This window comes from Pelodiscus sinensis, unplaced genomic scaffold (assembly GCF_049634645.1).
Source record: "Pelodiscus sinensis isolate JC-2024 unplaced genomic scaffold, ASM4963464v1 ctg138, whole genome shotgun sequence".
In the NCBI taxonomy this organism is placed as follows: Eukaryota; Metazoa; Chordata; order Testudines; family Trionychidae; genus Pelodiscus; species Pelodiscus sinensis.
The window spans coordinates 1-16,666 of record NW_027466007.1 but is presented as its reverse complement, the minus strand read 5'-3'; the positions used below and the strand labels follow the sequence as shown (position 1 = coordinate 16,666).

The following is a 16,666-nucleotide window of genomic DNA, read 5'->3' as shown; positions in this document are numbered from 1 at the left end:
CCAGGAATGGGCGCTCCAGAATGGAGTCCAATGGACCTTTCACCTCCCATACCGACCTCAGGCAATGGCATAATTGAGAGATGGAATGGACTGCTAAAATACCACCTAGAGCCTACGGAGGGAACCTGGGGAGACAGACTAGCTGCCGTGGTTCAATGGCTAAACAATTGGCAAACTCCTACCGGTAGCCCAATTAGCAAAGGATTTTCCCTACAAGGAAAGCCTCTCTGACCCCAAGGGCACCCCACCGAACTCCAAATATACCCCTGAGGTTACCGTTGTCATCAAACACCCCAGTCAGGGCACGCATACCTGTGTACTTCGGAATTATAAAGACAAGGGCGTTGGGATTATTGCAAACCCCGACAAGCTGCCACCAACCATTTGAGGCTTGGATTATATCCAAGACTGGCTGACCTTTTGCTTTGTTGCAGGGAAGGAGTTAAGAGAACAATACCTGATTACCTCAAGGGCTTTTCACTTAGCGCAAACCCAATTCCAGCCGCAGCATGACTCTGGAATTAGCAGAGCTGTTTCTCCTAATCACTGCGATCTCCGCCGTACCTGAGCATCCGCTCAGGAATGCTATCCAGACTATTGCCTCCGCCACCGATGCTACAAAGTGCTGGATATGCACCCTCTAGATTCCCCCACAGGACTGGGAGTTGCATTTGTCCCTTTAAACTTAAATGACTGGTGGAACAAGAGCAACGTTTTCAAGTGGGGACCAGCCTGGTTTGATGACAGCAGCTCCAGTGACTACAAACTTTTAAAGGACTCTGGGAAGGGATCTTGGGGGTAGCATGGACAATGGCAACCTACACTAGGGGGTCAACCTCTGGAGTATATAACAGGAACCTCCAGGGAAGTATACCCCATCTGCTTTGAGAACAAAAATGGTACAGGACCCCACCTCCGGTGGTTAGAGGATCAGCAGTGTACCCACATTGTAAGTTTTAATGAGACATTTAAAGTCTGGGTTGTCTATCCCAGTGCAACCCACCAAAAACCCTTAAGGTGCTGGGGATATAACATCTCCCACGGTGGCACACCACTATCTAGCAATGTTACCATTATTCCCCTAAACTTCAGCCAGTACCCGGAAGGAAAAGCCTGGTACAATCAGTCACTCATAATTCCTAACACTGGTCAAAAATACAACCCACACTGGTAACCAGTAACACCCTACTCCCAAATCAGTGTGCTAGGACAGAGCTTTTTGCAGTGGATCAGGTCCTCCAGGACTTGCTGCTTGCCTTGCATTGCACAGCCACTAATGATAGTTGCTGTGCTACCCACCATACCCCACAGAAAGGACCCACTGGAACAGGGTGGTGTAAGGGACCCTACTCCCTTATTCTGAAGGAGGAGCCAGGACTTTTTCATTTGCGGGCAGAAAGCCTACAAGTATCTGTCACTGAATTGGATGGGGCGCTACCCAATGGGACACGCTGCCCCTGTGGGACTCACTGTACACCCCCACATTATGGCTCCTGGTATCACTAATCTTGGGAGCTTCTTACACCGGTTACCACGAAGGTCTTCCACTAATCCCCTTACAATACGTCCCACAGGTTTCCACCAGTTCGTCCGTGCACTCCTGCCCTGGCTTGGAGTTGCTGAGCTAGAGAAGGCAGTAGTAAATGTATCTGGGCAAACAGAACAGGCACTCAAGCAAGCCTAGAGCATCTGCAGTGTGGTTAACGAGCAAATTCAATCAGTAGCCCGTTTTGCCCTACAGAACAGTGTAGCCTTAGATGCTGTTTTAGCCCAACATGGGGGAGTATGTGCGGTAATTAACCAATCTTGCTACTTCTATGTAAATAAATCAGGACAAATTGAACAAGATGTACTCGCTATAAAGGGCGCTGTTAAGGTGCTACACGCTGTAACGGAGGACGGAAAAGCCTCATGGCTAGATTGGTTAGCCCAACACCTAGGATTTTCATTGACTCCATTCCTTCACTCTATTGTAAATACTATATTAACCATTTTACTTCTTGTAATTGCTTGCTGCATGCTTCTATGTATTGTTAAGCGTTTGGTGTACACTGTCACCTCCTCTGTGCAAGTCCAGTATATGGCATTGGGAAGCCATCTAATCAATCCCTTGATCCAAAATTATCTGATCAGACCCTGCTGATAGGGCGATTTTAGCTTCCTCCAAGAAGGGCAAAAGGTGCTGGCATCACCGACACCTTGCGTTCCAGGACATAGTGAGGCATGTCAAGGGGGTGGAATGTAGCCAGACATGAACCCCATCTTGTCTCCCTCTCCCGAGGTCAGGCCGCACCGAGACCCACAACGACCCCACAAAAGGGGGGAGGAGGTGGAGGAGAAGATCCTGCCCACCGAAACGACCTGGCCGCCGCTACTCGCTTCCAGTGCCTCTATAGAGCCAGCCTCCCAAGGCAATGAGAAGTCCTCCAGGAGAACCCGAACTTAAGCTCCATCCCCGCCCCAAGACTGCACGACTAAATCACGGACGTCTTCGCCCATGACTCTCGTAACATCACACTCTGCCCAGAATGCCTGCCCCAGCTGCCGCGAGTCGCCCCATCAGAATCCCTGGAGTCGGACTTTGCCCCCTCAGAGGTCTACGTCAGACTAATGAGAACCTCCAACACTGCCCCGGGGAAGGACGGCATCATCTACCAACTCCTGAAAAAGCGCGACCCCGGCTGCCTGGTGCTCACAGACATCTACAACCTGTACAGGAAGTACCAACGCATCCCTGGGGCTTGGAAAGAATCCATGACAGTCCTTCCTATAAAAAAAAAAGGAGACAGGGATGATGCAGGTAACTGGAGGCCCATCTCCCTCTCGAGCACCCTCTACAAGCTCTATACCAGCTGCCTTGCTGCAAGGATCACAGACTGGGCAATAGAGGGAGGGGCCATCAGCACCGCCCAGAAAGGTTTCCTGTCCTGTGAGGGGTGCTACGAGCACAACTTTGTACTACAATCAGCCATCCGCTCAGCCAGGCAAGACCACAAAGAACTAGCGGTGGCCTGGCTGGACCTCACCAACGCCTTCGGGTCCATCCCACACCAACACATCCTATAAACCCTTGAGGAATTTGGCATCCCAGACCCCTTCCTGCACCTCCTGAGGGTCCTCTACGGCAACTCCTCCACTACCATCCGAGCGGAAGATGGAGACACGGCCCCCACCCCCATCAGATGGGGCGTCAAACAGGGCTGCCCCCTAAGCCCGATCGTCTTCAACCTGGCAATGGAGCCGTTGTTGCGGGCGGTCACGGCTGACCCAGCGGGTTTCCCCCTTCACGGCCACAAAATCAATGTCCTGGCCTACGCCGACGACCTGGTCCTGCTCGCAGACAATATGAACGGCCTACATCGACTCCTGGACATCGCCAGCCGCGTGGCCGAATGGATGGGGCTGTCATTCAATGCCAGGAAATGCACCTCCCTCCACACCCTGGGCGACCCCTGAGACCCGGTGAGACCCACACAGTTCAAAATCCAGGGTCGGCCCATGGTGTCCCTGAAAAACGGCGAGCCCTATCAACACCTGGGCACGCCGACCGGGATCAGAGTCCAGCAGACCCCCTCTCAGACCATTGAATCCATCCTGAGGGACGCACAGAAGCTAGACAACTCCCTGTTGGCTCCCTGGCAAAAAATAGACGCCCTTAACACCTTTCTCCTGCCCCGCATCCCCTTCGCCCTGCGGGGCTCGGCTGTGGCCAAGGGCCCCCTGACCAAGACCGACAAAACCATCTGGAGCCTGGTCAAGAAGTGGCTTTATCTGCCCCAGCGGGCAGCCACGGACATCATTTACATCCCGCACAGACAAGGGGGGGTCCAACGTCTGCCGCCTGGGAGACCTGTGCGACGTAGACACCGTGACGCACGCCTACCGCCTCCTGACGTGCCCAGACCAACGGGTAAGCGCCATCGCCCAGGCTGCGGTGAAAGAGACCACCCGTCGTCGCATCGCCAGGGCCCCCACCCAGAAAGACATGGCCACCTACCTCAGCGGCTCGCTAGAAGCGGAATTTGGAAGGGAAGGAGGCGACCTGTCCTCCCTCTGGTCCCGCGCCCGCGCTGCCACCCGCCGTCTAAAGAAGAGACTTGGCTGCCACTGGGTATGGAAGGACGCCCCTCCAGACAGGATGGCTCTGTGCTTTATCTTTCAGCATGATGAGATGTCCTGTTAGCCCCCGGAATGCCACTTCCAGGCACCTCAAGAGACTGTGCAAAGCCCTTCTACACCCTGCCAGGGTGTAAGGCCCACCAAATACGGTGCCCTGCCCTCCCTATGGGGACAGCTCCCCGCTCCCCTCCAAACCAAGTTACTCCCCCAGATACCTTAGCGGTGACCTTGCCTCCACCAACCACGCCTGATACTCCGAGCCAGGGACCTGATATCACCCAAGGACCAAATAGCCATGGGTCCTCCCCTAGCCGCAGCACCACCACTAACAGCAAGCTTCCCAAACCCTCCAGAATCCCCAGCTTCCTCCGGCCCCCCCAGCGAACCGCAGCATCCGTCGGCCTCGCCAACCTGTCTCAGACAGTCTGGGACTATATCCAAGGCATAAGGCGCAACGTGGTAGAGACGGACCAGCCCTCCTGCCCTCACTCACAGGACAACAAAGCCAGGCGCCGACCCGACCAGAGAGACAGACCCAGCCCAGCTCCAGGGGGAGACTTCACCAGCAGCCACCCTACTACTGCCCCCAGGAGTCGCCACACCGCACCCCGATCCAGTACCAGACCCACCATCGACACCACCCACCCGATTCCTGCTCAAGACCTCAGACCCGCCGCACACCACGAAGACCTGCGCTATGCTCTGGATGCACCAGAACAGCACCACACCACCCTACGAACCTCCCTGCGTCCCGATCGGGGGAACACCGGACTCCCGCCGCCTCACGCGCCGTACCCGCAACCGCAGAACCAGACAGCCAGCGGGTGAGGGGCCATCGAGAGCGCACCGCCACCGCGTGGCAGCTCCTCTGGACAGAGGAGTTGACGGACATAAAATCCTTCCAAGATCTGGAAGAAGTGATTAAAAGACTAACGGAGGACCTGGCAGAGCGACTCGCACCTGATGGACGAGACCCAGCCTGTACGCAGAATCCCCGCCGCAGACCCCCCGCACCAAGACCCAATGCCGAACCCGTTGTCGATGGAAGGGGAGACGCAGACCGCCAGACCGACACGGTAGCTGCCACCGCCTCCAGTGCCTGAACCAGGCTAACCATCCTAAGGCGATGAGGGAGATCCTCGAGGAACCCTAGCCGTTCTGCGACATTCCCGCAGACCGCCTGCACGCCTACTTCACTGAGGTGTTCGAGCAGCGTGCCCCGATACCTGTCGCCCATATTGCTTGCCCCAGCTGCCTCGTGTCGACCCTGCAGATGACCTGGAACACGACTTTACCCCCAAAGAAGTGTTTGCCGGGCTCGCGAGGACTTCCAACACCGCACCGGGAAAAGACGGCATCAAGTACCAGGTGTTCAAGAAGCATGACCCCGGTTGTCTCGTACTCGCCGCCTTCTACAGTCTCTGAAAGCGGTTCCTGCGTCTCCCCAGCGCCTGGAAGTCTATGACAGTAGTCCTCTACAAGAAGGGCAACAGACAGGACCCCAGGAAACTGGAGACCCATCTCTGGCTCCAGCACCACGTACAAGCTGTACACCAGCTGCCTCACCGCGAGACTCACAGACTGGGCAGTAAGCGGAGGTGCCATCAGCGCCGCACAGAAGGGCTTTGTGTCCTGCGAAGGGTGCTACGAACACAACTGTGTGTTATAAGCGGCTATCCAGTCCGCCAGAAGATGGCGGAAGTAGGGTGCCATGGCCTGGCTGGACCTTACCAACGCCTTCGGGTCCATCCCCCACCACCTCATCTGCAACACCCTAGAAGAATTCAGCCTCCCGGACTTCTTCCTTCACCTGCTCCGAGACCTGTACAGCAAATGCACCACCACCATCCGTGCCGAAGAAGGCGAGACCGCCCCCATCATCCTCAGATGCGGGGTGAAACAGGGCTGTCCCCTCAGCCCCATCATCTTTAACCTGGCCACGGAACCGCTCCTGCGCGCCATGGCAAACAGCCCCGCCGGATTGAACCTCTACGGCGAAAAGATCAGCACCCTGGCCTACGCCGACGACCTCGTCCTGCTGGCAGACGACCCGAAGGGCCTCCACGTACTCCTGGAGGTCGCCAGCCGCGGCCGAATGGATGAGCCTGCGCTTCAATGCCAGGAAGTGCGCCTCCCTGCACGTCTCCGGCGATACCGGCGCCCCAGTAAAGCCGACGCAGTTCCGGATCCAGGGGGAGACCATGACCCCTCTGGCCGACGGGGAGTCTTACCTACACCTCGGCACAGCGACCAGCATCCGCGTCCGACAGACCCCGTCGGAAACCATCGACGGGATTCTCGAGGACGCCAAGAAAATAGACTGCTCCCTACTCGCCCCTTGGCAGAAAATCAACACCCTAAACACTTTCCTCATTCCCCGCATCCCCTTCGCCCTCAGGGGCTCGGCCGTTGCCAAGGGTCCCCTGACCAAGACAGACCGCGCCATCAGGCATTTGGCCCGGAAGTGGCTCTACCTCCCCCAAAGGGCTAGCTCGGACATAATCTACATCTCGCACAGGCAAGGGGGTGCCAACGTTCCACGCATGGGAGACCTGTGCGATATCGCAACCGTGACCCACACCTTCGTCTCCTGACGTGCCCAGACCGCAGAGTGCGGACCATCGCGAACGCTGCCCTGAAAGAGACCGTCGGCAAGCGCGCCGCCAGGGCCCCCGCTCCACAGGACATCGTCGCCTTCCTCAACGGTTTCCTCAAGAACCACCTAGGCAGGCAAGGGGGAGAATTGTCCTCCCTTTGGTCTTGCGCCGCCACCTGGGGAAGAGGATTGGCTGCCGCTGGACCTGGGCGGAGGAGCGGGAAGAGATGGGCATCCTGATCCCGCGCATCAACTCCCAACAGAACAAGGTCGTCACGGTACCCGCCCGGAAACTATTGGAGAGGGTCCTGAACTCCACACACTGCTGCCTCTACGCCGAGAACCTGAAGAGGAAGCCAAACAAGGGCAAGGTTTTCGAGGTATCCAGCAAGTGGGCCGCCAGCAACCACTTCCTTTCCGGGGCGGAGCTTCACCCGCTTCGCCGACTGGCGCTTCGTCCACAGGGCCCGCCTCAACTGAGTCCCCCTAAAGAGAGCCGCCTGCGTTGGCGGCTGGGACAAACGGTGCAGACCCTATGGCTATGACGAGACCCTGCCCCACGTCCTCTGCGGCTGTCAAGCACACTCGAGGGCATGGGTACTGTGCCTCAATGCCATCCAGGCCTGCATAGTCAAGGCCCTGCCTCCGACCTCGGGCACCGTTACGCAGGACTCCCCCGTCCCGGGCGGAAACAGCCTCCTCCGGCCGGACATCGTCATCACCAACGAGGAGGCAAAAAAGATCAATCACGATGGACATGTCCGTCCCCTTCTAGAACCGGTCGGCGGCGTTTCGGGCAGCCCGTCTCAGGAAGATCGTGAAGTACACACCCCTGGCGGACACCCTGAGGGTAAGCGGCTATTCCGTCAAGATCTACACCCTGCTCATGGGGGCACTGGGCTCATGGGACCCGTAGACCGAGCTGGTGCTGGAAGCTTGTGGCATCAGGAAGAGGTACGCTGGCCTCATGAGACAGCTGATGGTCTCAGACACCATCCGGTGGTCCCGTGATATTTACAGGGAGAACATCACGGGCCACCCGCCATTACCAGGACACACAGGACAGCTAAACCGCACGGGACAATGGGAAGGTTTTTTTTGTGTGTGGGGGGGGTCTCCGGTCCACCTCCTTCCCCCTTCTTTTTCCCCCTCCCACAAGACTGAGTTCGTGGCCCACCCCTGAGTGCAGTCCACAAACGTGCCAGAGGACAGGGATGAGGAAGAAGAGGACGCCGCGGGACCCGACTGACTCTGGGACTTTGATACTGAGTCAGGACTTTACCCCTCGGACTTTGAAACTAGGCCTTGGTGCTCGGACTGCTTCAACTGGCCTTTGAACTGCAACCCCGCTCGCCACAGCGAGTCTAAATGGCTGTCACTTGCTATGGGGGTCCGACAGGGGCCCCTCCAGGGGCAACTTAGCCCGAGGGCCTCTTCCCCCTCCGGCAGCTGCAGTAGGAAACCCAGAGAGGAAAAAGGATGTGGCAGAAGAGGAAGCCATGGGACAAAAAGGACTCTGTCACTTGACACCAGGAGAGAGTTTCTATGGGGGGGGGGGGGAGGAGGCGGTGTTGGTTTTTCTACTGCTCCCCCTCTCTCCAAGGGCTAAGCCAAAAAACGCTTCCCATAGCTCCAGAGGACAGGAAAGCGGAAGAAGAGGACGCCAAGGGACAAGCAAGTTTTAAGGACTCAGTGTCATTGGACACCATGGGAGGGTTTTTTGGGGGGTTTCCATGTTCCCCCCCCCTTTCTTTTCCCACCCCATGGGGTCTCACACAGATATCTTTCCCCGATAACCTATTGGGGATACTAGAAATAGGGTACACGGTGGGGCGTTCAATCACCCTAACCACGCCAAAAGGCAACGGAGGAAGCATTGGCCTTACCGCCATGTGCGGTTCCCAAATACCTACCCACTCACTCAATTGGGACAAAACCCTGACAAGGGTCAGGCCCCGGGAGAGCCAAAGCTCTGCCCATTCAAATGGTCTCACGCGTATACCTTTCCCCAATAATCCATTGGGGATATTAGTGTAAGGCACACGGTGGGGTGCCCAATCTCCCTAACTTATAGTTCCACCTCTTAAAAACCATTAGGCCTCCTGTCCAGGGAGAGCGCCCCCACCCAACTCCTTATACACTCGACAGCCCTTCACAGTAGAGAGTAAAAACAGCAATATGAAAGCAAGTGTGTGTGTGCACGTGTCTATATCTATATATGTAAAATGGAGCAATAAGTCGTGGCAATTAAGTAATTAGAGATAGAAAGGATTTGTATCTGTACAGAAACTGTAAAAAAGAAGAAAGTAAAGCTCATTTACACAGTCCACTAAGTACTCTGTAAAAGTTTCAGATAACTTCAAATGATTAATGAGCAACTCCCCATCTGATTGGAAGAGTAAAATTGTTCAGCGCAATAGACAAAGCGATGGCCACAACTGCGGAGCACTCATCTTGAAGGTTTTGAATACCAAACTGCCACTATCAGTTTTTATTTGTGTGTAATTGAGGGGTGAAAGTAAATGCTGAAGATTACTGGTGTGCACCGCGCCACCATCCTTGCCAAGGTGTGTGGGGTAGGTTGAGCCCTCAGAAAGGGTGGGGTCTTAGGCGGACGGCGCGGGGCTGGGGGGCCAGATTCCCTACGGCAGGGCTGCAGATGCGGGGAGACGTAAAGGGGGCAGCGACGTGAAAGCATAAAGCACAGTCACAGCAGCACTGTTAGGGTCAGCCATGTACGGGCCGGAACCGTGGCCAGTTCTTACCGGCATGCTGGCCCGGCCCACTTTCACTTCTGGTAATTATTATACATGTTCTAAATAGCATTCTTAGTTGGCAGAAGTGTATTTGCAGCAGAAAGACATCAGTTCAGTAGAAACATCACAAGAGGCTAATACTGAGTTTAGAAGACAACTAGCAATTGTTCTAATGAAGGAGTCAGGTAATAACATTCTCCCGTGTACTATAGACTCATTAGGCACATAAGATAAATGTCTGTTACGTAACATAATTCTGGTTATCTTAATACCCCTAAAGTGGGGGGTCTCAAGCGTTTGGTTCTGTAATGGTGACAATTCATCAATAGTATGTTTAAGTACCAAAAAAAAAATTAGGATGGGGTGAATAGTTGCTATTGATAGACCAGTTAAATAAAATTGGATATTTTTATATCCCGATGCAGTAAAGTAAAACTGTGAGAAAATAGGACACAAGAAAGAAAAAATATGTTCAAACCAGTGACTGGATTAAAACATTGACAATAATTAACTCAGGATTTGCACTGAGCATTAGTCATAACATAATCAGCATATATTGATTTTTTTCAGAAAGCGTGGAGGACTACTGCATATACTGCAGCCTTGTTGGTTGTGAAAAGGAAAGCGAGGATTGCAGGGTGGTAAGAAACACAGAATTGTATCAGAAACGCATGCCATAGCCTGCTTAAGAATCAGGATTCTTGTGAAAATTCCAGTCAGTCAACATTTCCATCATGGTGATAGGCCAGAGGTTAGCAAAGTGCGGTCCACGGGCCAATTCTGGCCTGCAGGACCATTCTACCCGGCTCTTGCGCTCCCGGCCCCTTCCCTTCCCCCAGCCCACGAGCAGCAGATCCAGCACAGGACCAGAACCAACTGGGAGAACCGCCATCACCTCCAGACCGGCTCACCACCACGACTGTAGCAGCATGGACAGCAATGCCTACAACCAACAGAGCCTTCGCCAGTTGGACTACACCCGCCCAGGCTCCAGGTCCATCCCTAACGCTCCCAAAGAAGGCCACACCCCGCCAGCACCCAGCAGCACATATGCCCTGCACTCCAGGAGGAACCGATCACGAAATCCCCAAGAGCCCCGTTTGCTCGGCATGGCCCCACATCACCCAGGAGGCACATAGGGAGCACCAACCTGCCACCTGTGGATTCCCACCTTGCAGCTGCACAGACCCACAACCCACCGCCGCATTCTCCTTGATGCACAGGTGTAGACACATTTAAGAGCCGGTTAGACAGACACCTGTCAGGGAGGATCTTGACTGTGCCTGGTCCTGCCACAAGGGCAGGGGACTGGACTGAATGACCTTTTGAAGTCCCTTCCAGTTCTTGTGTTCTATGATTCTATAACTTGTCAATCTTAGAACCAGCCTCTTGTAATTTCTCTCCCCCCCCCCCACCCCACTCAGTTCTACACCTATCACCCAATGGAATATTAATGCATTTTACTTTTCCAACCTACTTCTACTACAGCTTGTGCATCCGGGTGCTTCTATTTTGTAGACAATGGAAATCACATTTGTACATGATTTAACACAATCCAGTTACATGTGTTAGTTGTTTGCATGCACTCATCTGGGGCACTGTGTGACTGATCATATGCATCATGTACCCTCAAACCCTGTAATCCTCCTCCAACCCAAGCCTTTCCCAGATCCCCTATTGTTTTTATATATTGTTTCAGGAGCAAAACACATGACAAGTGTACATTTCCTTAATAAAATATTTCAATCTGTAGGAATGAGCTACTGGGATCACTTTCTGACTGGCAGGGATAAGGAACTGCTCTTGTAAGATATTGCTACTGGAGGTAACAGTTCTAAACAGTCCTTTGTATAGAACAGCTGCTTATAGGACTGTGCTACTGCTAGCAGTTACTAAAATGTCTGACAGTAACAAACTGTTATTCTAAGACATTGCTACCAAATGTAGCACAGTCAACAGCTAGGCTACAGCTACACTGCAGGGTGTCTAGACTGCACGTGCATTCTTGCACAAGTAAATTTACATTATAGGGTCCAAAAACAAAGCTTCTTCCAGAAGAGTTATTCCTCTCCCCATGAGGAATAAGCCCCTTGGTGCAACAGCTCTTCTGCAAGAAGGCAGTGTAGACAGGCAACATAATTTTCTTGCACAAGAAAGCCCTATGGCTCAAATGGCCATCAGAGCTTTCTTGCGCAAGAGAGCGTCCACACTGCCACGGACACTCTTCCGCAAAAGCACATCTCTTGCGCAAGAGCCCATGGCAGTGTGGACACGCTCTTGTGGAAGACCCTTCGCACAAGAACTCTTCTGCAGAACAGTTCTTGCGCAAGAAGCCTGTAGTGTAGACGTAGCTGTATTGTCAAACCCGAATACCAGATCTAGCAAACTTCTGTAGGCTCAGCGCCTGTTGTCATGTTTCAGGCTTCTCTCCCAGGGCTCCAGTTCAGGATTACATGGAATACAGCACACTTCTTGCTTACAACACTGAGGTTTGGTTTTTTGCAGGCATTTTACACCATTGACTCAGTTAGCTTGCTGTCCAAAGCGCTTGCAGACTGCCCCCAATGTGTTATCTGTCATTCACAGCCTTTACAAGGGCGCTCTCTAAGCAGGGGTTGGCAACTGTTTTAAAAAAAGAGCCAAACTACATGAAATTTCAGAGCAACTGGTCAACAAAGAGCCATAAAAGAATGCTCATTTGCATGACTGAAAATATAGGACTCAGTATTATTGATCATTGACATGAGGAATAGCAGCATAAATGAAACATTGTACTCACAGACCATTTCATGGGACTTCTGCTGTTGGCACCTTTTTGCACATCTCTTTGACATTGACATCGTAACTGGTCAAATCCAGCCTCACTCCTGCAGTCAGCGGTCTTCAGTCAATCTTATGGCAAGGGTTGGAGATATGGGGGTGCAGGAGTTTGGATTGGGGTGTACCAGGCGCTCAGGTCAAGGGGGTTGGATGTACAATGGCCTCAGGGCACAGGTTTGGAGCGTTTAGGGGTGCAGGAGTGTTATGGTACTGCATTTAGATGGGGGCTGGGCCCCAATTGGGGGCTTGCTGGCCAGGCTTCATTTTTAAATAAAGCAAAATGTTTCAACACTGTGTCTATCTGTGGCGGGGGTAGGAAACCTTTTTTCAGTTAGGAGCCACTGCCCCATAGGAAAAAAGATATCAGTTGGGGACCATACAAGTGAGCAGCAAAAAACAAAACAACCCCCCCCTCCAGAAACCCACAACTCTCACAGAGGTGGTCCCCAATTGAGACACCTCACTCCCCTGATACTCCAGCCTTATGGCCAGTGGAGGTGACAGGGGGAGGAGATTCAAGATTAACTCTTCTGAGGTTCCAAAGTTAGTGGATTTTGGCTTCTGGCTCTGGGGTGGGGGCCAAAAGTAAGGGGCCGGTGTGTGGGACCAGGCTGCCAGTGAGCGAGAGAGGGATGCAGAATCTGGAGGGGAAATAGGGTGCAGGAGCAGTTGTCTGGCCGGGGGCAGTAATAGGGTGTAGGTGGCTGCCTGGATAGGAGGATGGGGGGGGGGGGGAAGAAAGAGAGAAGTAGCAGGAGCAGGGTGCTCGTGGGAGTCTGCCCAGGTTTGGAGGGCGACCCAGGGTCTGGGGGAGCAGAGGGAGGGAATTGGGGGGCAGAGAACTGGGGAAAGGAAGTTGGGGGGCCAAGGGAGAAGCGAAAGGAGGGGCTGGGGGGCTGGACGCGGGCTGGGGGGGAGGGGCTGCGGAGCTGGACGAGGCTGGGGGGAGGGGGCTGGGCTGGAGCCGGACACTCACCAGCGAGACGCGCAGCTGGACCCATTTCTCCGACAAGAGCTGCTTGGCCATGCGCTCCGGGATTAAAAGCCTGAGGGGAGCGCTGATTGGTGTGTCTCGCAGCTGCCATTGTCTAGCTCCGGCCAATGGGCTTGGGCTGGGGGCGGGAGCAGTGCGCGTGAAACAAAGGGCCCCGCAGAGGCGGGACACGCGGGGGGGGGGGGCTGCGGCTGCCTCGTGGCCCGATCTAGGCAGCGCGGGGCGTTTTGTCCCGTCCGCTGCTGCGCCTGCGCGGGCTGCGCTGCTGCGGGGGCGGGGCGCGAGCTTCGAAATCGCCGCGTCGGGCTCCCGCGCGGGCCCCAGGCTGCCGACCCTGCTCCGAAGCCTCCGTGCGCGGCTTTAGACCCGGGGCGGGGCGGGGCTTTGGGCTGCAGGAGGGGGCGGGGCGCAGGCGGGAATGTGACCTGGTGCAATGTGGGGAGCAGAGTCTGGGGGCCAGGAGCCGGCTCTGGCTGGGAGCTTCTGACCAGGAGCTGCCTGGAGGAGCAGCCCAACAGCCCCCAGAGGGTTTGGGGCTGGGACCCGAGGCAGGGCTGCACACGCGCAGGAGGCAGGGAGCCTGGCCGAGGCGCGTTTGGACCCCGAGCCGGTGACGGTGCTGGCAGCTGACCAGATCTGGCAGGTTTGGGAGTCATATCCACCACCCGGACCACATTCCCCCCAGGCAATACTTAGTCCTGTCACAGGTGCAGAGGCCTGGCCTAGGGAAGTGAAAGTGTAACCGTGTACACCCATAACTGATGAGCCGGGCCCTCCCCCTGGGGTTCCCAGAGGGCATGGGCCCCCCCAGGTATTTTCAGTGGGGTGCAGGAACACAAAAGGCAGGAATCCTTCCCAGGGCTCTCTTTGGACCACAAGACAGTGCTGGTGGCAGGCCAGATCCTGCACCTCATTTTGTCTCCCACCCCAGTCTAGATAATATTTAGTTCAGTCTTGAGCGTAGGTGTCTGGACTAGAGATGTGAATGTTTAACTGTGTACACGGGTAACTGAAGAGCCTGGGTTTATTGGTTAACCGTTCTCAGTTATATGCAGACTCCCAGTAAGTGCTTGTAAGCCAGCTTTTTGTGCATATCAGCTCCTAGGGGACAAGAGAAATCCAACTGTTGGGAATCTTTCGGAAAGGGCTAGACCCCAAAATAGAAAAAGATCAAGTGATGGTTAATGAAACAGACCCAGGAAATGACACAGTTGCATGGCAGCTACATGGAGTGTATCCCTAGCTGTGTCTGGAGTGATACGGCGCTAGCAAGAGCTTTGGCACAGGATGCAAAGTGCAGGCTGGGACTAGGATATGAGATAGCAGGTAATAGAATAGTCAAGTAATCGCCTGCATTCTTACCCATTACTCATCTATTCTAAAGTCCCTGGTGTGCTCCAGCCCCACTCCCAGGCTATGTCTACACTCACAGCTTTTCGTGCCAGAAATGTGTAAAGGAGGCTAAGCGTGGAATATTGCTGAACCTCATTTGCATACATAATGAGCCACCATTTTTGCAGAAGAGGCTCTTGCGCCAGAAGGAGCTGTCTACGCTGCTCCTTCTTGCTCTACAAAACCCCCTTGCACAATGCCATTACGCCAGTTACTTCTCAGGAATAACTGCACTGTGCAAAAGGGGTTTTTTTTCCCCAAGAAGGGTCAATGTAGACAGTTCCTTCCGGCACAAGAAGCCGTGAGTGTAGACATACCCCCTGAGCACTTGGTTGAGACGGTCTGTGAGTGGAGCCGGTTAAAAACCAGTTTCCCACACAATCTGGCTGCCTACTACCCTCTGCTGCTGCCTCTGATACTTCCAGGAGCGATGCACCTCCCCTCAGGGAATCACTGTGCGGTGCCAAAAAATAGACTAATAATGAGGAAAAAAATAAACTGGCTGCAGGCATCTGCTTGTATGGAGAAAAGGGAAGCAAAGAGAAGAAAGAGAAACAGAGCAGGAAAAGAAAGATGGGGAGAAGGACTTCAAAGAACATCAGTCTCTGAGAATGGGTGGGTGGGATGCCCCTCGCCACTCAGCTTCAGGTAAGGGCCAGGTGGGGGCACAATGGAGCAGGCGGCAGCAGGCAACCCCAGGAGTGTCCCAAGCAGAATCAGTCAAGCCAAGCCCAGCAGAGGGGAATCCGGCCAGCGCTGAGATGCCCAGGCACTGAGGAGGAGCTATATACAGGAGTGCCAGCCGGCCAGCCAACCAAGTCCTGGCTTCAGGAAGCAACAGCCCTGGCCTGAGCAGTATGCACACCACCTCCCCCCCCCTCCCCCGCCACACACACACACCCCTACCCCTGTTGCCTGGAAGTCGCTCCTGGGTGACTCTGGCCAGAGCCACATCTCTTGGGCAAGATGAGAGGTGGTTGCTGTATGGTAGTGACATAGGCCTGGGACATGGATTTTCTGCCTTTTGGCTAAATTCAAGTGAACTATGACACGGGTCAGAGGCATAAGACATCTGGCAACTATCAGGCTATGTCTACACTGCAGGCTTTTTGTGCAAGAGTTCTTGTGCAAAAGTTGTTTCGGAAGAGCGTGTCCACAGTGCCACATGCTTTTGAGCAGGAGCGTCCATGCCAGTGTGGAAGCTCTCTTGCGCAAGAAACACCTGTTGCCTGTCTACACTGCCTTCTGTGGAAGAGCTCTTGCTTTCTAGCGCTTTACTGTAAATTTACTTACGCAAGAACACACATCCAGTGTAGACGCTCTGCAAATTTTTGCACAAAGACTGCAGTGTAGACATAGCGCCAGAGTCATGAACATGCTGCCTGAAAGGACCAGCACCTTGAGGATGGTTCTCCTGGACCTTGCCCACTCTGCAGCAGGAGGATGCTGGGAGGAGAGCTCCCCCAATGCTGGACCACCCTGCTGCTCTGGAGATGACTGTCCCAGGAGGAGCTTCCCCCACACTCCAACCAGGAGGTTGCCTGCTGCCCTCCTTACGGTCCAGGAGCCAGAAGCTACTAGCTGCTCTCCCTGCCAGGGAGCAGGACCTGGAAGCCGCCCGCTACTCCAGTAAGAACGGACACCAGAGGAACTGTCCCTCCTGTACAGACTGGGACCCGGAATCTGCTTATTGCCCTGGGCTGCCAGAGGAAACCTCCTCTCCCAGCCCCCACAGACCAGGACTGGGATCTTTCCTGCAGCCAGCCTGAACACCTGCCTGATGTGACCTTGTCATTCCCCATGAAGGAGGAGATTTGAGGGGTGGGGTCCTGCACCTCAGGAAACGAGTCAGCTACAGGAGGTGACACTGTCAACAGAGGAAGGGGTGACTCTGCCCCCCCCCCCAGGCAACTAATAGATTTATCAGCCCCATGATCAGGAGACCAGCCCCACCTCCAGTATCCCCACTCTGATATGCTTATTAGAAGC

At 54.4% G+C, this 16,666-nt stretch overlaps 1 pseudogene; it reads left to right on the top strand.

Annotated features, from left to right (window-relative positions):
* The first annotated feature begins 1,852 nt into the window (after positions 1-1,852).
* On the top strand, positions 1,853-10,151 carry LOC142825883 (uncharacterized protein T26G10.4-like; annotated as a pseudogene).
* Positions 10,152-16,666: the final 6,515 nt, after the last annotated feature.